Source organism: Pseudophryne corroboree, chromosome 6, assembly GCF_028390025.1.
Source record: "Pseudophryne corroboree isolate aPseCor3 chromosome 6, aPseCor3.hap2, whole genome shotgun sequence".
Taxonomy (NCBI): domain Eukaryota; kingdom Metazoa; phylum Chordata; class Amphibia; order Anura; family Myobatrachidae; genus Pseudophryne; species Pseudophryne corroboree.
Genome location: NC_086449.1, coordinates 527,876,459 through 527,897,108, shown reverse-complemented (window position 1 = coordinate 527,897,108; position 20,650 = coordinate 527,876,459). Strand labels below are relative to the sequence as shown.

Below are 20,650 nucleotides of genomic sequence, written 5' to 3'. Positions count from 1 at the left end.
CCCTCTAGAGTCTAAGGGTTCGCATATCAATATTTTTTATGATTTGGTTAAAAAGGATTTGATTGATGGGGAGGAATTTAATGTAAAGAAATACAACCTGACCAATCATGAGAAACATGCTCTGAAAGAGTTGAGGGAGATCGAAACCATTGTCTTGAGACCAGCTGATAAAGGGGGAGGTTTGGTAATACAGGATAAGGAAACCTACATCAAGGAAGCACAACGTTTATTAAACGATACTTCTTCATACAAACTACAACCGAAGGATCCAACGGAGGAATTCATCGAGAAACTCAGAGAAGTACTGACCCCAGCATTCTATAAAAATATAATCTCGAAAGATGAATTTCAATACCTCCTGAATAACAATCCAATCATCCCAATCATGTACCACCTCCCTAAGATCCATAAGAGCTTAACATCACCACCAGGCAGGCCTATTATAGCAGGGATAGATTCACTAACCGCACATCTATCCGAATACGTCGATGTGTTTCTAAAACCACATGTCCAGAATTTATCTTCCTTCTTGAAGGACACAACGAGCGTGTTAAATTTTCTAAAAGATTTAAAGTGGGAAAAGGACTTTCTCTGGACTACGATTGACGTTCAATCGCTTTATACAAGCATTACACATGAAAAAGGACTGGCAGCTTGCCGTGAAATTCTTGAGACAGATATAAATATTACAAGGGAACATCGTGATTTTATTTGCACCCTTATTGAGTTCATTTTAAAACATAATTATTTCAAATTCATGGACACATTTTACCTTCAGACCTGTGGCACAGCCATGGGTACGGTTTTTGCGCCAAGTTATGCGAATATTCTGATGGGAATGTGGGAGAAGGAATTTATTTATGGAAATGGCCAGTTCAAGAATAATATCCGATTTTATAAACGGTATATTGACGATATCATTCTAATTTGGAATGGAGAAGAGGAGAATTTCAGTGAATTTATGAAATACATCCATAATAATGATTTTAACCTGAAATTCACCTGTACCACCAACAAAACTGAAGTAGAATTTCTAGATCTAGTACTATCGCACGATGGAGATAAAATAATTACTAAGAACTTTATCAAACCTGTAGATACGAATAGTTATCTACACTATAGGAGTGGTCATACCCATAAGTGGAAAAATAACATCCCCTACTCACAGATGTACAGGATCAGAAGAAATTGTAGTACGGCTGAGACCTTCACGGAACAATCCCGAATCTACGCTAAACGATTTAAAGAAAGAGGATATCCGGATCATATTATTAATGAAGCGGTCGAAAGAGGTGCGAAACTAAACAGAGAGGAAATTTTAAAACCAAAGGAGACATTGAAGGGTGATAAGAAGAAAATGTGTGCCCCTTTCATCACTAAATATAACAGTGAAGAAACAAAAATTCGGAAAGTGCTTTCTAAACACTGGCATATTTTAAAAATGGATCCAGTACTCAAAGAACTGCTCCCTGAACGTCCAGAAATTATTTTCAGAAAAGCACAAAACCTGAAAGAAATTCTAGCACCAAGTATGCTAAGGTGCACACGTAGCATTCCCACAGGCCTTCCGAAATGTACGGGCATGTACAAATGCGGGCACTGCAATATGTGCAAATTTGTTCATCCAAGTCGGAGAATTTTCCACAATAATAACAACACGAAGGAGTTCAAAATGAGGGATTTCATCAACTGCAATACATCGTCTGTGATATACATGATTGAATGTGGATGCCATTTGAAATATATAGGGAAGACTAAAAGAACACTAAAACTACGAATCCAAGAGCACGTGAGGAATATCAAAAACAAAATTGAGAGTCATCCTCTCTCTAGACACTTTGCTATGGCACACGGCTCAAATACAGATACCTTCACCTTCAAAGCAATAGAACACGTGAAATTAGGACCACGCGGTGGTGACCTCTTAAAAAAACTCTCACAACGTGAGATGTACTGGATTTTTACCCTGAACACTATGACTCCCAATGGACACAACAAAGGCTATGAAATAGCACCATTTTTATAAATAATAGCTATTTTATTCGTTTTTAAACCCCAGCTACACATAGATAGAATGGATGTTTCTAACCATTATGCTTGTCCTTTTATTACTGTTCTTTTTCAACTTTTATGCATACACTCTTTATTATGTTCTTTTTTATTATGGCTTTGTGCATTGTCGTATTCCCGATGTCAGCAGAAAATTATTACCAATAATTCCTGGGGTCATGCGCCGGCTATACATATGCGGTATACACATATTGATGCCTCCCCCACTATTGTTTTTTAGTAATGTTTTTTAGTAATGTTTTTATTATCTATGACTTGTATTTTATATGTATTTATACTTAATTTGCATATATATATTTTATAATTTATTTTTATAACTTGCTACATCTATTAATTCATACCTTTGTCTATACTCCCTGTTGTTCCTATACTATTAATCTACTGCCAAAAGATCTGTCAAACCAGTTATAATAACAAGAGCCGTCCTCGCAAAAGAAACACATGTAATGTTTACATATGCTAATGAGCCATGCGGCAGGGTCATCTCCCTTCTACTGGTCCCTGCCACATACGACTGCAGGGCAATATAAGGGCGGATACGGACGATCGCGGAACGTCACTTCCGGCGGAGACGCACTTCCGCCGGAAGTCAGACGCCGAACGGAACAGAATGTAAACAGACCCCTGTGTTAGAAAACAGGGGTTCTGGTTTGCATACTCTCAGCATAACTTAAGCTGTGGTTACAAGGTAGCCAATAATAATCACCCACGACACTATTTTATGACTTTGGTATCAATATAGAGTACTTCCGGTTTCGCCGATGACGCGAACCGGAAGTAATTAGCATAATACATGGCTCATTGACACAGGTATAAATAGGACCTCAATAGAGAATAATAGAATCTCCTGATGAAGCCCCAAAACGGGCGAAACGCGTTGAGACTGACTTGCTGATTTTGCTGACCGATTGGGAGAGTCACCTGCTGATTAGCTGATCTACCCCAGCTGACATTTTTGTCAATTAAGCTAAGCTATTTACTTATTTATTTATTTATTTCTTATATACCTTTTTTTGTTCACTTAATAAATCAGTTTCTTTACATGAAGTGGTGACTGAAGCTTTGATATATTGTCCTAAGGCTATCCTATGAAAACATCACTCTGAGAAGGACCAAGATAGTATACACCAATACTGATATGCATGAATCATTGCTGTATCTGGTACGCATATAAGCTTATGTGACATACTAAACTTGACCACACTAACTGAGTAAAATTACTACGCTATATAGCGATTCCTTGTCTCCTGACTCTATATAGACTCCACAGAAGATTGGACTCAAAAGACCAGGGGATCGACAGGCATTGTGTCAAGCCGTAATCCGGTACGCAATATTATTCTTGCGTGTGACGAAAAATTTTACTAAAGGATACTACACTATAGGCGCTCTGTTGTTTCTTCCTCTACTTACAGATTTCCGTTTGGGTCACGAATACCTAGTGGCACATTTTGAAGAACTGAGCAGCCACCCGTTAAAACGGGGAGAGTGTGGACTTTTTGACTAACCATACCTTGAACTAGTTGAACAAAACTAACTTATTGGACTGGTCATTTGACCTATTTATTCTGGACTGCAGATTGCACTTTTTACAGTGAGATATTACGTAAGATTGACGAGCGCACTGATCCACTCATCTGTAAATATATATATATATATATATATATATATATATACACACACACACACACACACACACACACACACACACACATATATATATATATACACACACACACACACACACACACACACATCTATCTCTATATATATCTATCTATAGATCTCTCTTGTCACGATCCGGGTATCTGTACGCCATTTCTTACCTATCAGATGCCTCCTAAGGCTGGCTCAGCGCTCCAGGACCGGATCCCATCTGTTATCCTGATGTGCACATTCCCGCATCCTCTCCTGTCTCTCTGGACGCAGTCACAGTAACGCCTTATACATCTGGCATGGCGTCTCCCGCGGCCTCCGCCGCCGTCCCTGAGCTTCTGCATTCAGAGTGGCGATTACGTCAGCCGCGGCCTCCGCTGTGTCCGCGTGGTCGGATGTGCATCTGTCAGCCTGGCATCTCCTGTCTCCGGTGGCCGGCGCCGCCATTACTGTTTTTCAGACCACATGGATTACAATCCAAACTTCCCTCCAAGTGTCTGCATGGGCGCAGCCATCTTGGATTCTGTCAGCTGATCATTTCTACCAATCCGTTGTCAGTATTATTAATTTGCATAATTGCCTAGCCAATGCCTTCCTTGCTGCAGGTATAAATAGGTTGTGCCTGAGCAAGGAAGGCGTCAGTGCTTTGGTTGTCAAACCTAGTTCCAGTTTGTCTCTCTTCTGTGAATGTCTTTCAGGTTCCAGCTCCTGTCTCCAGACTTCTGCTATAGAGACCCGCACCAGCATTCCATCTGCGGTGTAGCCTGACTCTCCGATCCATTCTGGACTCACCTGTTTCCAGCTACAACATCACCTGCTTCCAGCTCAGCTTCCAGCAGTGTACAGCTTCTCTTAAAGGGCCGGTGTCCTTTCTGCAGTTTACCACTCTCCACCGGTATTATTATTTCTCCGCTCTCAAATTCTACATTTCATCTACATTGCATCGCTCTCAAGCTTTATTTATTATTTAACTGGTTCCAGCCAGTATCCACTCCGTGCCAACACCTGTCTGGTTCTAACCAGTACCCACAGCAGCATTTTATCTACAGCAGTCCAGCTTTCCCTGGAACACCAGCTGGTACGACCCTGGGCTTTCCTCATTGCTACAGTTGAGCCTGGTAAGGACTTTCCAACTTGCAGATAATAAGAACTGTCTCATACCACCAGAGCTCTGTGGCCCCTGCCACCCTGTAGTACCCAGGAACTGTATTATTATTTCTCTGCTGATTTTTATGTTACTTTTTACTGCTACTGTGATGCATGGAGTTTGTCATAAATAAATATCATTGACTTTTACTCAAGTTGTCGTGGTCACGCCTTCGGGCGGTTTCTCTTCATGTTACTTACATGTCCAGGGGTCTGATACAACCTCCCAGGTTCCGGTACATCTCAGCCCCTACAACTGAGGCTGCCTTCCGTCAGCTCAGGCCCTCAGTTGTGACATCTCTCTCTCTATTATATATATATACATATACATACATACATACATACACACACACACACACACACACACACACACATATATATATATATATATATACACACATATATACACACACGAACATACACAACAATATTTAAGTTAGAGTTTAATGGCAGTACAAAACTGGATTTTAGCTGACCTGACCTTGCAGCAGACAAAAGGAATGCTTTGAAGTATTAATGATAAAACATATTTTGTTCAAAGATTTTTATCTAAGGTATGTTCTATATGGAGTTCCAGCAAAATAGGAACTCCTGTCCATTTGTAACGTTTGTTCAACAAAATAGAGGTAAACATTTAGATCAAGGGCTTGGACTTTGTGTGAATCTTCGTCAATTTTCTGAACAAAATTCACTATAAATATCTAGATTCTACATGACAACTCATCTAATTGTGTTTACCATAGATGTCCGATATGTACAGACAAACCTGTTAGGACTGCATGTTTAAAATTTTACTTGGGAAAAAATTTTTTTTTATACACAAGCAAATAACATTTCAAAGACAAGTTTATGGGATTAGCACTTAATTTTGGTTACAACACTTAGGGTATATGTAGTGGGTTCTGATTCGATCGAACCAGCATGATTTTGGCGATATAACCTCTGAATTTAAAGCAGCTATGTGTTTTAAGTATAAACCAACCTGATCAAATGTAACCCATTACATTTATCTCATGGTGTTACATAATATCTTAAGGTGTGTAGACACGGTGAGATACCTTGGTAAGATTTTTACTATATAGTCAAAATATTAAGGAAAGTTAGTGCACATCTCAAGGTGTTGGGCAGCTTGCGATACAGATTCGATCCCGATGCGCACTCCCGTTGGGTCGGTATCGCAAGGCTAGATACACTGTGCAAGCAAGTCAATCTTGACTATCTACTGTACTATCTAGTACAAAGTATACACAAAATTGGCACTTAGTCAAAATCGTACATAGTAAAAATTGAAAGTACAGTGCTATCTGGGCTCTGGGGGGGTTCAAGAGAAATTGCATAGTCAAAATCAAGCATAGCAATGATCTCACCGTCAGAGCCGTAACTACGTGTGTGCAAGGTGTGCCTGGCACACAGCGCAGTTGTCCTGAGGGTGCAACGGGCAGCGGCTTGTAATGAGTCAAACTGACTCATTACAAGTCGCCTGTGCTGGGCTGTGTGCCCCCGTGCACCACGCTGGAGGAGAGCAGCAGCGCCGGAGACAGGGGAGGAGGAGGTGGGAGGGGGACTGGAGCCACAGCAGTGCTATATAATTGGTAGAGGCGCCGCCGCAGCAGTCCCTCTCCTTCCACATTGGCTGCCCGGCGTTACTGTGAATGCTGGGATTCGCTTCCCTCATGCCAGGATTCACAGCGGCGGTGGGCAGCCAATGCTGAAGCAGAGGGACAGCTGCAGCAGCGCCTCTACCAATTACATAGCGTTGCTGCGGCTCCAGGCCCCCTCCCTCCTCCTCCTCTGCCTGGGATCTGCCAGCACCGAGGAGCTTGCACTGAGGAGCCTGAGCCAGCGGGGAGAGATGGTAAGTGTCTATCTATCTCTCTATCTATTCTGTCTGCCGCAATGTGTAAAAAGGGGGACTGGCTGCCGCAATGTGTAAAAAGGGGGACGGTCTGCCGCAATGTGTAAAAAGGGGGACGGTCTGCCGCAATGTGTAAAAAGGGGGACGCTGCCTGCCGTAGTGTGTAAAAAGGGGCACGCTGTCTGCCGTACTGTGTAAAAAGGGGCACGCTGTCTGCCGTAGTGTTTAAAAAAGGGGACTGGCTGCCGTAATGTGTAAAAGGGGGCTCTACCTGGTGTAGTGGCGCTACTGTGTGGCGTAATTTGAATAATGGAGACTACTGTGCACCGTAGTATGAACTAGTATTATTTTGTGGCCACACCCCTTCCCCATGAAGCCACGCCCTATATATTTCTTGCGTACCTGCAGCGCGCACTGCCCCTATCTTGCATGGGGGGGGATACCAATGCCGTTTCTTGCACACAGCGCTAAAATGCCTAGATACGGCACTGCTCACCATGTACACACACCTTTAATTTTCTTTAGACAGGACTGCTACTTTAGAAGGTGATTACAAGTGACCCCGATCAGTTACACCATAAATATCTCCCAACACAGCAAAGTAACTGGTAAAGAAAAAAGCCAGCAACAGCGAAAGATGCCCACACAGGCCAACACTAAAACCTCACCAAATTCAAAGCTTCGGTCTACAGGAAACTGAACATTGCCGTGTTACTTAACACTATGAAGACCTCCTACATTAAAGAAAAAATGACACAGCTGTACTAGTGCTTCTCAGGTGTAGTGTCTCAAGAAAAACTTATCGGCTCTACTTTATCCTTACATAGAACAGGCAGCAAGCAGGCAGACTATGCATAAATCAATAATATCTGTATGACTAAGGGGACCATTATATACAAATTGTGATGTCCTATTCATATGGACTTGTATTGCTGCAGTTTAACATGAGGCGTTAACATGCAAAGTGAGACATGACCAGGAAAAGATACCGTGCAGATTATCCGGGATTGGGGTTCCAGCTTTGAAGAGTATAGGCTAACTTCATCCTAAAGTTGATAAATGTAACAAACTGCACACCCCCATGGCAGGCTGTGGAGATGTTAGGTGATAAAATAACCGGTAAGTGGTGCTCGGTCAAATTCCAGAAAATAATTCACTAGTCCTATTTAAGAAGTCCACATTTCTCAGCTCTTCTTTGTATTTGTTTGTACACTTCTTATGAGGACCACTAGATATTACTGAACAAATGAGTGCGGTGGAAAATAAACCGCTGTATGCGGAATCTCAAGATTTATAGTAAGCAGATAACCAAAGAGATCTGGTCTAAATTTTTATCCGTATATTTGTTCACTTTGGGGGTAATTCAAAGTTGATTGCAGCAGAAAATATGTTAGCAGTTGGGCAAAACTATGGCCCTCATTCCGAGTTGTTCGCTCGGTATTTTTCATCGCATCGCAGTGAAAATCCGCTTAGTACGCATGCGCAATGTTCGCACTGCGACTGCGCCAAGTAACTTTACTATGAAGAAAGTAATTTTACTCACGGCTTTTTCTTCGCTCCGGCGATCGTAATGTGATTGACAGGAAATGGGTGTTACTGGGCGGAAACACGGCGTTTCAGGGGCGTGTGGCTGAAAACGCTACCGTTTCCGGAAAAAACGCAGGAGTGGCCGGGGAAACGGTGGGAGTGCCTGGGCGAACGCTGGGTGTGTTTGTGACGTCAACCAGGAACGACAAGCACTGAAATGATCGCACAGGCAGAGTAAGTCTGGAGCTACTCTGAAACTGCTAAGTAGTTAGTAATCGCAATATTGCGAATACATCGGTTGCAATTTTAAGAAGCTAAGATTCACTCCCAGTAGGCGGCGGCTTAGCGTGTGTAACTCTGCTAAATTCGCCTTGCGACCGATCAACTCGGAATGAGGGCCTATGTGCACTGCAGGTGTGGCAGATATAACATTTGCAGAGAGAGTTAGATTTGGGTGTGTTATATTGTTTCTGTGCAGGGTAAATAATGGCTGCTTTATTTTTACACTGCAATTTAGATTTCAGTTTGAACACACCCCACCCAAATCTAACTCTCTATGCACATGTTGTATCTGCCCCCCTCTGCAGTGCACATGGGGGGTCATTCCGAGTTGATCGCTCTCTAGCTATTTTTTGCAGCGCTGCGAACAGATAGATGCCACCTATAAAGAAGTGTATGTTTGCTTTGCAAGTGTGCGATCGTATGTGCAGCCGAACACTACAAAAACGTTTTGTGCAGTTTCTGAGTAGCTCAGAACTTACTCGACCGCTGTAATCACTTCAGCCTGTCCGGGGCCAGAATTGACGTCAGACACCCACCCTGCAAACGCATGGATACACCTGCGTTTTTCCAACCACTCCCAGAAAATGGTCAGTTGACACCCACAAACGCCTTCTTCCTGTCAATCTCCTTGCAATCGGCTGTGCGAATGGATTCTTCGTAAAATCCATCGCTCAGCAACGATCCGCTTTGTACCCATACGACGCGCCTGCACCTTGCGGTGCATACGCATGCGCAGTTCTGACCTGATCGCAGCGAAAAATCCTAGCGTGTGATCAGGTCGGAATGATCCCCATGGTTTTGCCCAACTGCTAACACATTTGCTGCTGCGATCAACTCTGCGCCCTTTGTGAGTTTCCTTTCATCACCAGCTACTTTTGGCGACCAATGTTTTTCTTCTGGAATCGCTTTTTAGTCTTCTATTTACCACTTGGGCAGTACATATAAGGTGGTATCCATTGTTTACAGACTACAATAATGCGTGTCTTTTGACTCCCTATTCAGTGCAAGAGGATCTTCTGTTGTTCCGGATCCAGGGAGAGAAAGTTTGCACTCATGCCATGTGGTGGATCTAAAGGATTATTGAAAATAAGAAGAGCTGAGAACTGTGGACTTGAACAGGACAGGTGAATATTTTTCTGGAACTTACCTGTTATTTTATCATTTAGCTGGTCACAAATGATTTACTGATCCTTATTTTACAGGTGCATAAGGGATTGTTTGCACCTTGGGACTCATTCCATTTTATTTTATAGGCTCTGGAGATATGTATAGTGTGAAAATGGAGAGATTGCAAGAGAAATTGGGTATTTCTCTGATGTATCTCTCCACTTAAATAAGCAAAAAAAGCTATAGAAAGATGTTAAAAACACTACATCCTAAATGGAGCCCTTAGAGAGGAGAAAACCTGTGCATCAAAATAAAAAAAAACATGAAATACATTAACTAAACTTTTCAACACTTTGCTAAGAGCTGCCTTCAGTTAAATGCAAGACTGTACCACCACTAAAGCCTCAGGGATTATTTTATAAGAACAGGGATAGATAATTTGCCATGTTTGCTCTCATCCTATCATTGACGATATACCCTGCAAAGCTAGATTCCTGAAGACACTACACTGGAAATCAAAAGATTACAGTTTTGTAGGATTTCTCCTGGTTTCAGGTTTAGAAACTAATGATTTTATTTTTTCCCCCTTACATCTCTTTTCTAGCAAGGTTGTAAGTTACAGTTTCTTCTTCCTTCTGGCAAACCAAACATTGTCCTATTTATTTCAATATTTCGCTACCAGATCTGTGGCAGTAGATTAAAAAGCAGACCAAGACAATGACTTTCCAGAGACTCCTTGGAATGTTTGGCCCTACAGAATTGCAAAATAAATCTCCAAAGTTGACAACATGTTGCTCTTCTGACAGTGGAAACTCACCACCATCACTTCTAGTTGCCGCTAGAATTAAATTTTCAGATGTACGGAAATTTTGAATGCATTATTTACACCATGCATAGGTCTGCTGAAATCCTTGCAAGTCTATTGAGATACAAAGTTATTTATTTCATGTACTATAAGGAGGTTATCGAGTTTAAGGATTAATTCAGAGGAACACATCTGACTGTTGACATAGTTCAAGTTCTACGTTGTGTCAAGTTGATAGCCACCTATGGGAGATTTTTATGCTTTGATATCTTAGATCTTATGATGGTTTAATCATTTTCTCTTTCACTAATATTTCTGTATTTTTTTTGTTCCAGAAGTGTATTATGAATGATGCATTTAATTATATATTACCTTAATATTTATTTATTTATAAAGCCATGAAGATATGGTAAAAAAAAAAAAAAAAAAAAAAAGGAGATTTATGGTTGACTTACCATTGTCAAATCTCTTTCTGCGAGGTACACTTGTTTCCACAGGGAATAACATTGGGGTGTAGAGTTGGATGTTGATCCGAGGCACCAACAGGCAAAAGCTTTGACTGTTCCCAGGATGCACTGCACCGCCTCATCTATAGCCCCGCCTCCAGGCATTGGAGCTCAGTTTTGTTAACCAGTCCAATGCAGTAGCAGGTAAGAGAGACGGTAGATGTTAGTCACATAGAACCACATTCTCACCACAGGAGAAGGGACTAGCGGCTAATGCCATACAAACCGAAAGAAGCTAAGTGCGTCAGGGTGGGCGCCCTGTGGAAACCAGTGTAACTCTCAGAAAGATTTAACAATGGTAAGTCTGCCAGAAATCTCCTTTTCTGCAGCAGGGTACACTGGTATTCCACAGGTAATAACATTGGGGATGTCCTACAGCAGTTCCTCATGGGAGGGGACGCACAGTAGCGGGCACAAGAACCCGGCGTCCAAAGGAGCATCCTGGGAGGCGGAAGTATCAAAGGCAGGGCCATAACTAGGTGCATGCCGGCGGTGCCTGGCACACAGCACATGTGCACTGAGGGCGCAGGACCGCTGGCAACACCTGCAGGTCCGCACTGCTCGATGTGTCCAGAAGTCTCAGTAACTAGAGCACCCGTCAGCAGATCGTGAGGCCGGGTGAGTTTTCAGTTTTCCTGTACCTCCTCTGCCAGGCCGTCCGGCGATTACTGTATAGTTTTTCCCTCAAAGGGGGCATGGCCACAGGTCGGTGATTAGGCCACGCCCCTGACCTTGCCTGTGGTCTGTAGTGTCTGCATCCCTCAGCTCTTCTGGAGGTAAAACTGTGGGAACAGGGTAGGGTGGGGAGAGTGAGTGCGTGTGTGTGGATTTGGGGAACATACTGTGCGTGTAGGGGACAGGCTGTGTGCGTGTGTCTGTAGGGCAGGCTGTGTGCGTGTGTGTATAGGGGACAGGGTGTGTGTGTGTGTGTGTGTGTGTGTGTGTGTGTGTGTGTGTGGATTGAGGGAACAGACTGCTTGTAGGGGACAGGCTGAGTGTGTGTGTATTGGAGAAACAGACTGTGTGTGTAAGGGACAGGCTGTGTGTGTGTGTGTGTGTGTGTGTGTGTGTGTGTGTGGATTGAGGGAACAGACTGCATGTAGAGGACAGTGTGTGTGTGTGTGTGTGTGTGTGTGTGTGTGTGTGTGTGTGTGTGTGTGTGTGCGCGCGTGCACGCATTGGGGGAACAGACAGTGTGTGTAGTGACTGGAGGGGACAGGGTGTGGAATGAATGTAGATATAGCCCTGCACTTGTAAAATGTGTAGTTGCTCCTTTAAGTGGAAATTCAGATTTTTTTGGTAAGAGCGCTTAACATGTGTATGTGTGTGAGTTATATTTGTTCTATGGCACACGTAAAAAAAATAAAAAAATTGTTAGATAACGTTTACAACCACTTTTTTCAGAAAGTGAGTGTCAGACCAGTCCGCTAAGCGCTTCCACTTCTTTGATGACTCACCCTACCTTCCACACCGCTATGATGGGCAGCGGTTTCTTCTCAGCTGATGTTCCAGACTGACCGCGGCTTCCCATACTTTCGTCTGCTGCGTCCAGTGAGCTGCAGGGAGATGACGTCACCGGGTAGGTGCCGGATTTGTGGAGCTGCACGTGTAGCGGCAGGGAGCTGTTGTTTGAAAGCAGCTTGTGTAGTCACTCGTCTTTAGGTCCTTGGTCCTGTGTGTGGATTGGGGCAACAGACTATGCGTGTAGGGGACAGGCTTTGTGTGTAGTGACTGGAGGGGACAGGCTGTGAGTGTGTAGGGACTGTGCAAGGCCGTAACTAGGTGCATGCCAGTGTTGCCTGGCACACAGCACATATGCCCTGTGGGCGCACTCCACTGGGAACACCTGCTGGCCCGTGCTGCTGCCGCATTATGTGGGGTCTGCCCGGCCACTCGCCCGCCGTGTATATCACCCGTGCCAAACCGCCCCTCAGCTGCAGCTACCTCTCTCACATAAAGCCAGGTAATGCTGCAGCTCGTCCGCCCCGGCTCCCTGCTCCCCCTTCTCTGCCCGTGTCTTCTGGGAGAGATGACATCTCTCCCAGTCTGTCCCCAGCCCACCCACAGGTGCCCTGCACTGCGGGTATGGGTTGTTGGGGCGACATACATTAGGTCGACATGAATTGGGTCGACCACTAAAGGTCGACATGCAGTAGGTCGACAGGGTCATTAGGTCGACTTGTGCAAGGTCGACAGGTCAAAAGGTCGACCTTTGACTTTTTTGGTGTCATTTTCTTCGTACAGCGACGGGTAACCCCAATTAGTGCACCGCGTCCCCTCGCATGGCGAGCAAACCACGTGGATCGTAAAGTATGAAAAAGGTCAAAAATTAAAGGGAAAAAAATTGTGAAAAACTCATGTCGAACTTTTGACCTGTCGACCTTGCACGTCGACCTAATGAACCTGTCGACCTAATGCATGTCAAGCTAACGACCACAACCCTGTACTGCGAAGAGCTGCAGCTTAGGACAGGAAGGACAAGAGGACTGCTGGCCAGTGGATCCTGCTGCCCCGGAGCAAACATAAGTATAACACTCGCTCTGTCTGTCTCTCTTTCTCTTGCTCTCCCCTTCCCTCCCTTTGCCTGCCATAATGTGTAAAAAGGGGGAATCTGCTGCTGTACTGTGTAAAAGGGGACTCTGTCTGGTGTAATGTGTAAATAGGAGAGCCTGCCTGCCGTAATGTGTAAAAAGGGGGACTCCGTTCCATAATGTTTAAAAGAGGACTCTGCTGCCGTAATGTGTAAAAAGGGACTCCACCTGCCGTAATGTGTAAAAAGGGAGCTCTAGCTGCTGTAATATGTAAAAGGGGACTCTAGCTGCCGTAATATGTAAAAGGGCATTCTACCTGGCGTAATGTGTAAAAGGAAGCTCTAGCTGCCATAATGTGTTTAAAGGGGACTCTACCTTCGTAATGTGTAAAAGGGAGTTCTAGCTGCTGTAATGTGTAAAAGGAGGCTCTACCTGTTGTAATGTATAAAAGGATGCTCTACCTGGTGTAATGTGTGATAGGGGCTCTACCTGGAGTAATGTGTAAAAGGGGCTCTAATTGGTGTAATGTGTGTAAGTGGAGCTACTGTGCAGCGTAATTTGAATAATGGAGACTATTGTGCAGTGTAATATGAATTGGTATTATTTTGTTGCCACGCTCCTTCCTCATGAAGCCACGCCCCTATTATTTTGCCACGCGCCGTAGGCACACACTGGGCCTATTTTAAATATGGGGGTGCCGATGTTGTTTCTTGCACACAGCACAAAGGCATAGACCCTAATGAACGTGTTTCACTGAGGACCATGAAGCTGCCTTGCACAATTGTTCTTGGGTGGCCCGCCGTGGCGCGTCCGCAGAAGGTCCAACAGATGGAGTAGAATGGGCATTGATAGCAGCAGGAGCTGGGAATCCAGGCTGCACTTACGCTTGTGCAATCACCATTCTAATTCCTCTGGCCAAGGATTGCTTATTCGCAGACCAGCCACGTTTATGAAAATCAAAAACAAAAAAAAGGGAATCTGACCTCCTGATAGAGGCAGTCCTTTCCACATAAATACAGAGAGCCCGTACCACATCCAAAGATCGCACTTTGGAGGACAAACCAAAAGAGATGAAGGCCGGAAACCACAATCTCCTGGTTAAGGTGAAAAGACGATACCACCTTAGGCAAATAACCTGGGCGAGTTCTAAGAACTGCCCGGTCACGGTGAAAAATCAGAAAGGGTGGGCGACAGGACAAAGCACATAAGTCCGACACCCTCCTAGCAGAGGCAATAGTCAACACAAAAATGACCTTAAGTGTAAAGCATTTAAGGTCCAGAGACTCAAGAGGTTCAAATGGAGACTCTTGTAGGGCATTCAGAACAACAGACAGATCCCATGGAGCCACAGGAGGGACATAGGGAGGCTGAATCCATAAAACACCCTGAGTGAAAGTGTGAACGGCAGGAAGAGATGCAATTTTCCTCTGAAACCACACCGACCAGGCAGATATATGGATCTTGAGGGAGACCACACGAAGGCCTAAAAGGCCCCACACATTGAGCGATCCGCCGCCGAGCTGCCCGACGGCAGATACGGCCGACCCGGCGGCGGGGGTGGGGGGCAGTGAAGTTTCTTCACTCCCCCCGTCACCCGGCTCTATAGAAGTGCAGGCAAATATGGACGAGATCGTCCATATTGGCCTGCATGCACAGGCGACAGGGCACCAGCGATGAATGAGCGCGGGGCCGCGCATCGTTCATCGCTGGTTCCTCCACACTCAAAGATATGAACGGTATCTCGTTCATATCTTTGAGTATTATCGCCCAGTGTGTAGGGCCTATACGTCCAGGCCTTGTTGTAGAAAAGCCAAAAGTCTGGAAGTTCTGAAAGTATATGCATCATAATTCTTACCATCACACCAGGTGAAGTAATAATTCCAGACCCTGTAATAAATCAGAGCGGAAGCTGGTTTATGGGCTTTTAACATAGTTTGAATGACTGCCTCAGAGAATCCTTTGGCTCTCAGGAGTGATGCTTCAAGAGCCACGCCGTCAAAGCCAGTCTGGCCAGGTATGGGTAGACACAAGGGCCCTGAACGAGGAGGTCTGGGCGTTGAGGAAGTAGAAGAGGACGCTCGATCGAGAGACCCTGCAGATCTGAGAACCAATGATGTCTGGGCCACGCTGGAGCGACTAGAAGTAGAATTCCTCCTTCTTGCTTGAACTTCCGTATTACTCTGGGCAGGAGTGACACTGGAGGGAACACGTATGGCAGCCAAAAGTTCCATGGAATTGCCAGTGCATTCACGAACGCTGCTTGAGGATCCCTTGTCCTTGCTCCGAAGACCGAAACCTTGTGATTGTGTCGACACGCCATCAGGTCTACATCTGGTAGGCCCACTTGTCCACTAGAAGTTGAAAGACTTCCGGATGAAGACTCCCCTCTCTGGTGTGTACGTCTAGACGACTGAGGAAGTCTGCTCCCAGATAAGGACTCCCAGAATGAACACTGCCGATATTGCTGGCAGATGGCGTTCCGCCCATTGAAGGATTTTTGACACTTCCATCATTGCCATGCGGCTTCGAATGCCGTCTTGATGATTTATGTACGCCACCGTGGTGGTGGTGTTGTCTGATTGTACTTGAACAGGCCTGTTCTGTACCAGAGGCAGGGCAAGTGTCAACGCATTGAACACTGCCAGCAGTTCCAGAATGTTTATCGGGAGCAAAGATTCCTCCTTGGTTCATCGACCCTGGAGTGAGTGTTGCTCCAACACCGCGCCCCAACCCCGCAGACTGGCGTCCATTGTCAGGAGGACCCAGTTGGAGATCCAGAAGGGATGGCCCCTGCTTAACCGTCGGTCCATTAGCCACCAGCTCAGTGACCGACATACCTCCGGATTTAAGGAAATCCTTTGAGACCTGATCCGATGGGGCAATCCGACCCACCTGGCAAGGATTAATCTCTGCAGAGGGCGGGAATGAAATTGAGCGTACTCTACCATGTCGAAGGCCAACGTCATGAGGCCTAGTACTTGCATCGCCGAGTGTATCAATACTCTTGGGCGAGAGAGGGAGTGTCTGATCTTGTCCTTAAGTTTCAGGATCTTCTCTGGAGAAAGAAACAGTCTTTGGCTGTGTGTCCAGCAGTGCCCCCAGGTGCACCATGCTCCGAGCAGGGACCAGTGAGGACTTCTTCCAATTGATGAGCCACCCGTGGGATTGTAGGAATTGGACCTACATCTCCAGTTGACTGAGGAGGACATCTTGGGAGTTCGCCAGAATCAGCAAGTCGTTCAGATACACCAGGATCCTGATTCACCAACGACGGAGGAAAGCCGTCATCACGGCCATGACATGGTGAAAATCCGAGGTGCCGTGGCCAGTTCAAATGGCAGAGCCTGGAATTGAAAATGTAGGTTGCTAATACCAAACCGCAGATATTGCTGATGCGAAATGGGAATAAGTATGAGCATAAGCATCCTATATGTCCATATACCATATAGTCGTCGGGTTCCATGGCCAGCACAATAGAGCACAGGGTTTCCATACGGAATTTGGACACTCTCACAAACTTGTTCCATGACTTGAGGTTGAGGATAGGCCGGAAAGACCCATTTGGTTTCGGAACTAGAAACAGGGTCGAATAGTAGCCCCTGCCTCTCTGGGACAGAGGTACCGGCACTACCACTCCTGTTTCCAGGAGGGATTGTACAACCAGGTGTAGAGCTTGTGCTTTCAATGGATCCAAGGGTATAACCATTGAACAGAACTGGCGAGGGGGACGTCTCTTCAAAGAGATTGCGGGCCCGTGAGAGACATCTTCCCACACCCAGGCGTCTGAAGTGGTCTTTAACCAGGCCTGGGAGAACTGCAGAAGTCGGCCTCCCACCCTGGGGTCCCCCAGGGGGAGGCCCTCCCTGTCATGCAGCAGGCTTCTCTTTTTTGGAAGTAAGCTGACGGGCGGCCCAGTATTGTTTAGATTTGAGTTTAGTGGTTTTGGAAGTACGAGCCTGTCTCGGGTAAGCTTGACCTTTTGCTTTACCTGGAGAGCGAAAGGAATGAAAATTTGCACTCTTAGCCTTCGGAGTAGAAGGATTAGTACTTGGGAGAAACGCAGTCTTGGCTGTCGCCAAGTCAATTACAATCTTGTTCAGATCCTCCCCAAATAGTATGCCTTAAAAGGGAGCACCTCCAAGGTCTTTTTGGAGTCCAGGACCACTTTCCAGAACCTCAACCACAGAATCCGGCAAGCCAGGATAGACGTAGTAGATGCCTTGGCCGCCACGATGCCTGCATCAGAGGCCGCGTCCTGAATATAGTGAGAGACTGTGGTAATATACGACAGATATTGTCTGGCAGTGTCAGAAAAATCCAGAGGCAGCTCATCCTCAATTGCCTGAACCCATGCTTCAATTCCTTTTGCAGCCCAAGAGGCCGCCATAGTGGGTCTATGTACAGCAGGCATCTCTCCATTCCTTCAGTGAGGCGATAGTGGTAACAGGCAGAGTAGATGACACCACAAGACGGGCGACATGAGAGTCCACCGGTGGTGGAATTTCCCACTTGTTACTCAACTCTGCGGCGATAGGATAATGAGCTAGCATCTTTTTAGACAGGGAATACCTCTTTCCTGGAGATAACAGGATTCCCGACGTATGTCAATTAAAAGGTCAGAATGTGGTAAAACTACTTTAGCAACCTTCTGACATTTGAACTTATCAGGTTTCTTAGACGTAGCAGGGGGCTCAATGTCATCATCAATCTGTAGAATCGGCTTGATAGCCTCCACTAGGTCAGGATCATTAACCTGGGTTGTAGATTCCTCGTCAGAAGCAACTGTATCAGTGTCTGACGGGTCAGTATAGTCCCTATCCTCGTCGGAAGAATTATCTGAATTATTAGTGGATTGTGAGTTAGAAATGGCCCACTTAGATGACCACTTGGCGTGCGGTAGACTTTTGTCTAACCAAAGATTGATTTAATTGTTGTAACTGGGTAGACCGAGTATCCGCACATGGGGGCGTAAGACGTGTTACAAGTGTGGTCAGCATATTTGAAAATGCTGCCCAAGGTGGATTCTGATTGGCCACCGTTGCCGCAGGTGGACTGGGGGATGTATGGCACCAAGCGCCTGAACCAGCAGCTAACACTTCCCCCACCGGAAAATCCATGGCGACAGCACTGCATGATGCAGGAGCATCCACGGATGTCCCGCCCTGTGTAGCAGACATTATATGGGATGTGGCCTTAGGGCGTTACAGTACAATATAGCCAGACAAACACAATACCTGCAGAAAAGAATCCCCTGTTATGTGACAGTAAACACTGAGCAAAAACAGAGAATTTAAGCGGTGTGGGGTGACTGAAACACACAGTGAAATATACAAAAACAGTATACCCTGTGTAGCATTATATATTATATGAGACCCTGACGCACTTAGCCCCCAGGGTACAGAATATAGTGATAGCAATACGTGTGATACACAAGAATGGAATCCACACAGCAGCCACAGGCACACTCAGTCACAGGTACAATTCAGGAATTATTACAGATAAACAATAAAACTGCACTGGATTAGTAAATTACATACAGATCTAACAATGCACAGTCAACACTGGATGTATATCACAGAACACTTGTACTAAATATTCAGATAGCAGTACACTTGTTCTTAACTAACACTGTCTAAAATGACATGTAGAATACTTAAGTGACTGTAAATGCACAGCGCTGATACAGGCGGATTTACAGAGGAGACAGTGCCCAGCAGTCCTGGCTATGTAATGGCACCAAAATCTCTGTCAGGGAGTGAAGGAGAGAGAACTGCAGCTCCAGGGCGGGAACACCAGCAGTAGATGGCGCCTGGAGCTGGGGGAGGGGCTACAGGACAGCGCATTATCCCCTATGCTGGACTTCACTACCGGGCACTGTGGAGCCTTTTGTAAACGGATTTTAGTAAATCCGACCTGTACTCCCTGCCCTGGTGGATATAGAGGGGTCCCTGTGCGGCACAGTGTCCATGCTAGCGGCACGGTCCATCTCCTGGGACGGTGACCGGATTGCGATTTACTGTCGGGTGCCACCTGGGGGACCCTCTTACCTCCTCCCTTTAGTGCAGCCACGCGATCCTGGAGAGCAGCAGCGGTGGTGTGCCTGAAAACCGGTGCATCTCTGCTGCAAGTACCCGGGAACCCGGCCGCGGGAGTATGCAGCGCCGCTGAGGGAGGTGATGGGAGCCACAGCACAGCATGTCATAAAGACATAGAAAGCGCTGCAGCCCTTGAAGTCTTCTAAAAAGCTCTTTTCAGGGCTGCTTAGCGTAGCCCCATCTGTTAGTGACCTGCACTGCAGGCACCAACTTACAAAACTGAGCTCCAGTGCCTGGAGGTGGGGCTATAGAGGAGGCGGTGCAGTGCATCCTGGGAACAACCAAAGCTTTAGCCTGTTGGTGCCTCGGATCAAGATCCAACTCTACACCCCAATGTTATTCCCTGTGGAATACCAGTGTACCCCGCTGCAGAAATGTATTTTACATATGGATCCACAATGTTTGAGTATCTAGATCTGCTACTGCTGAAAAACATTATACAGTGATAAATTATTAATAGTAATTATATTCTCTTTTGTCACACATAATTTGCTGACATTTTCCTGGAACCAAAGCCCGAATTACTAGTGGAATTTAGGTTTTGGATTTTCTGGTCCCTTTTCCTGAAAGACTGATTTGAAAGGGGCCAGTGTTCATATAGAATATTCTAATTGATAGGGGATTACATTAACATTCTAAGGTGTTATGGGAGATGTAATAGGAATGATATAGTTTATAATTATTAGGAGTGGTCTACCCATCACCTTTCCTCAGCCTTTTCTGTATCCACAATGCACAGTAGGGGTCAATTTTGGCAAGTCCTATTTTACTTTGTGATTAGACTTGTCACAAATTCTTATCTTGTTGCCTTCCTCTTTACCGTGATGTGGGGATGGCCCTTTCAATGGCCCTCATTCCGAGTTGTTCGCTCGCAAGCTGCTTTTAGCAGCTTTACACACGCTAAGCCGCCGCCAACTGGGAGTGAATCTTAGCTTCTTAAAATTGCGAACGAAAGATTCGCAATATAGCGAAAAGACATCTCTGTGCAGTTTCTGAGTAGCTCGAGACTTACTCGGCATCTGCGATCAGTTCAGTGCTTGTCATTCCTGGTTTGACGTCATAAACACACC

The 20,650-nt window shown here is 45.4% G+C and overlaps 1 protein-coding gene across 1 annotated transcript in view; it reads right to left on the bottom strand.

Annotated features, from left to right (window-relative positions):
- HMGA2 (high mobility group AT-hook 2) overlaps positions 1 to 20,650 on the bottom strand; it is a 252,740-nt gene that overhangs the window by 165,750 nt on the left and 66,340 nt on the right. The gene's annotated exons all lie outside the window — the stretch shown is intronic.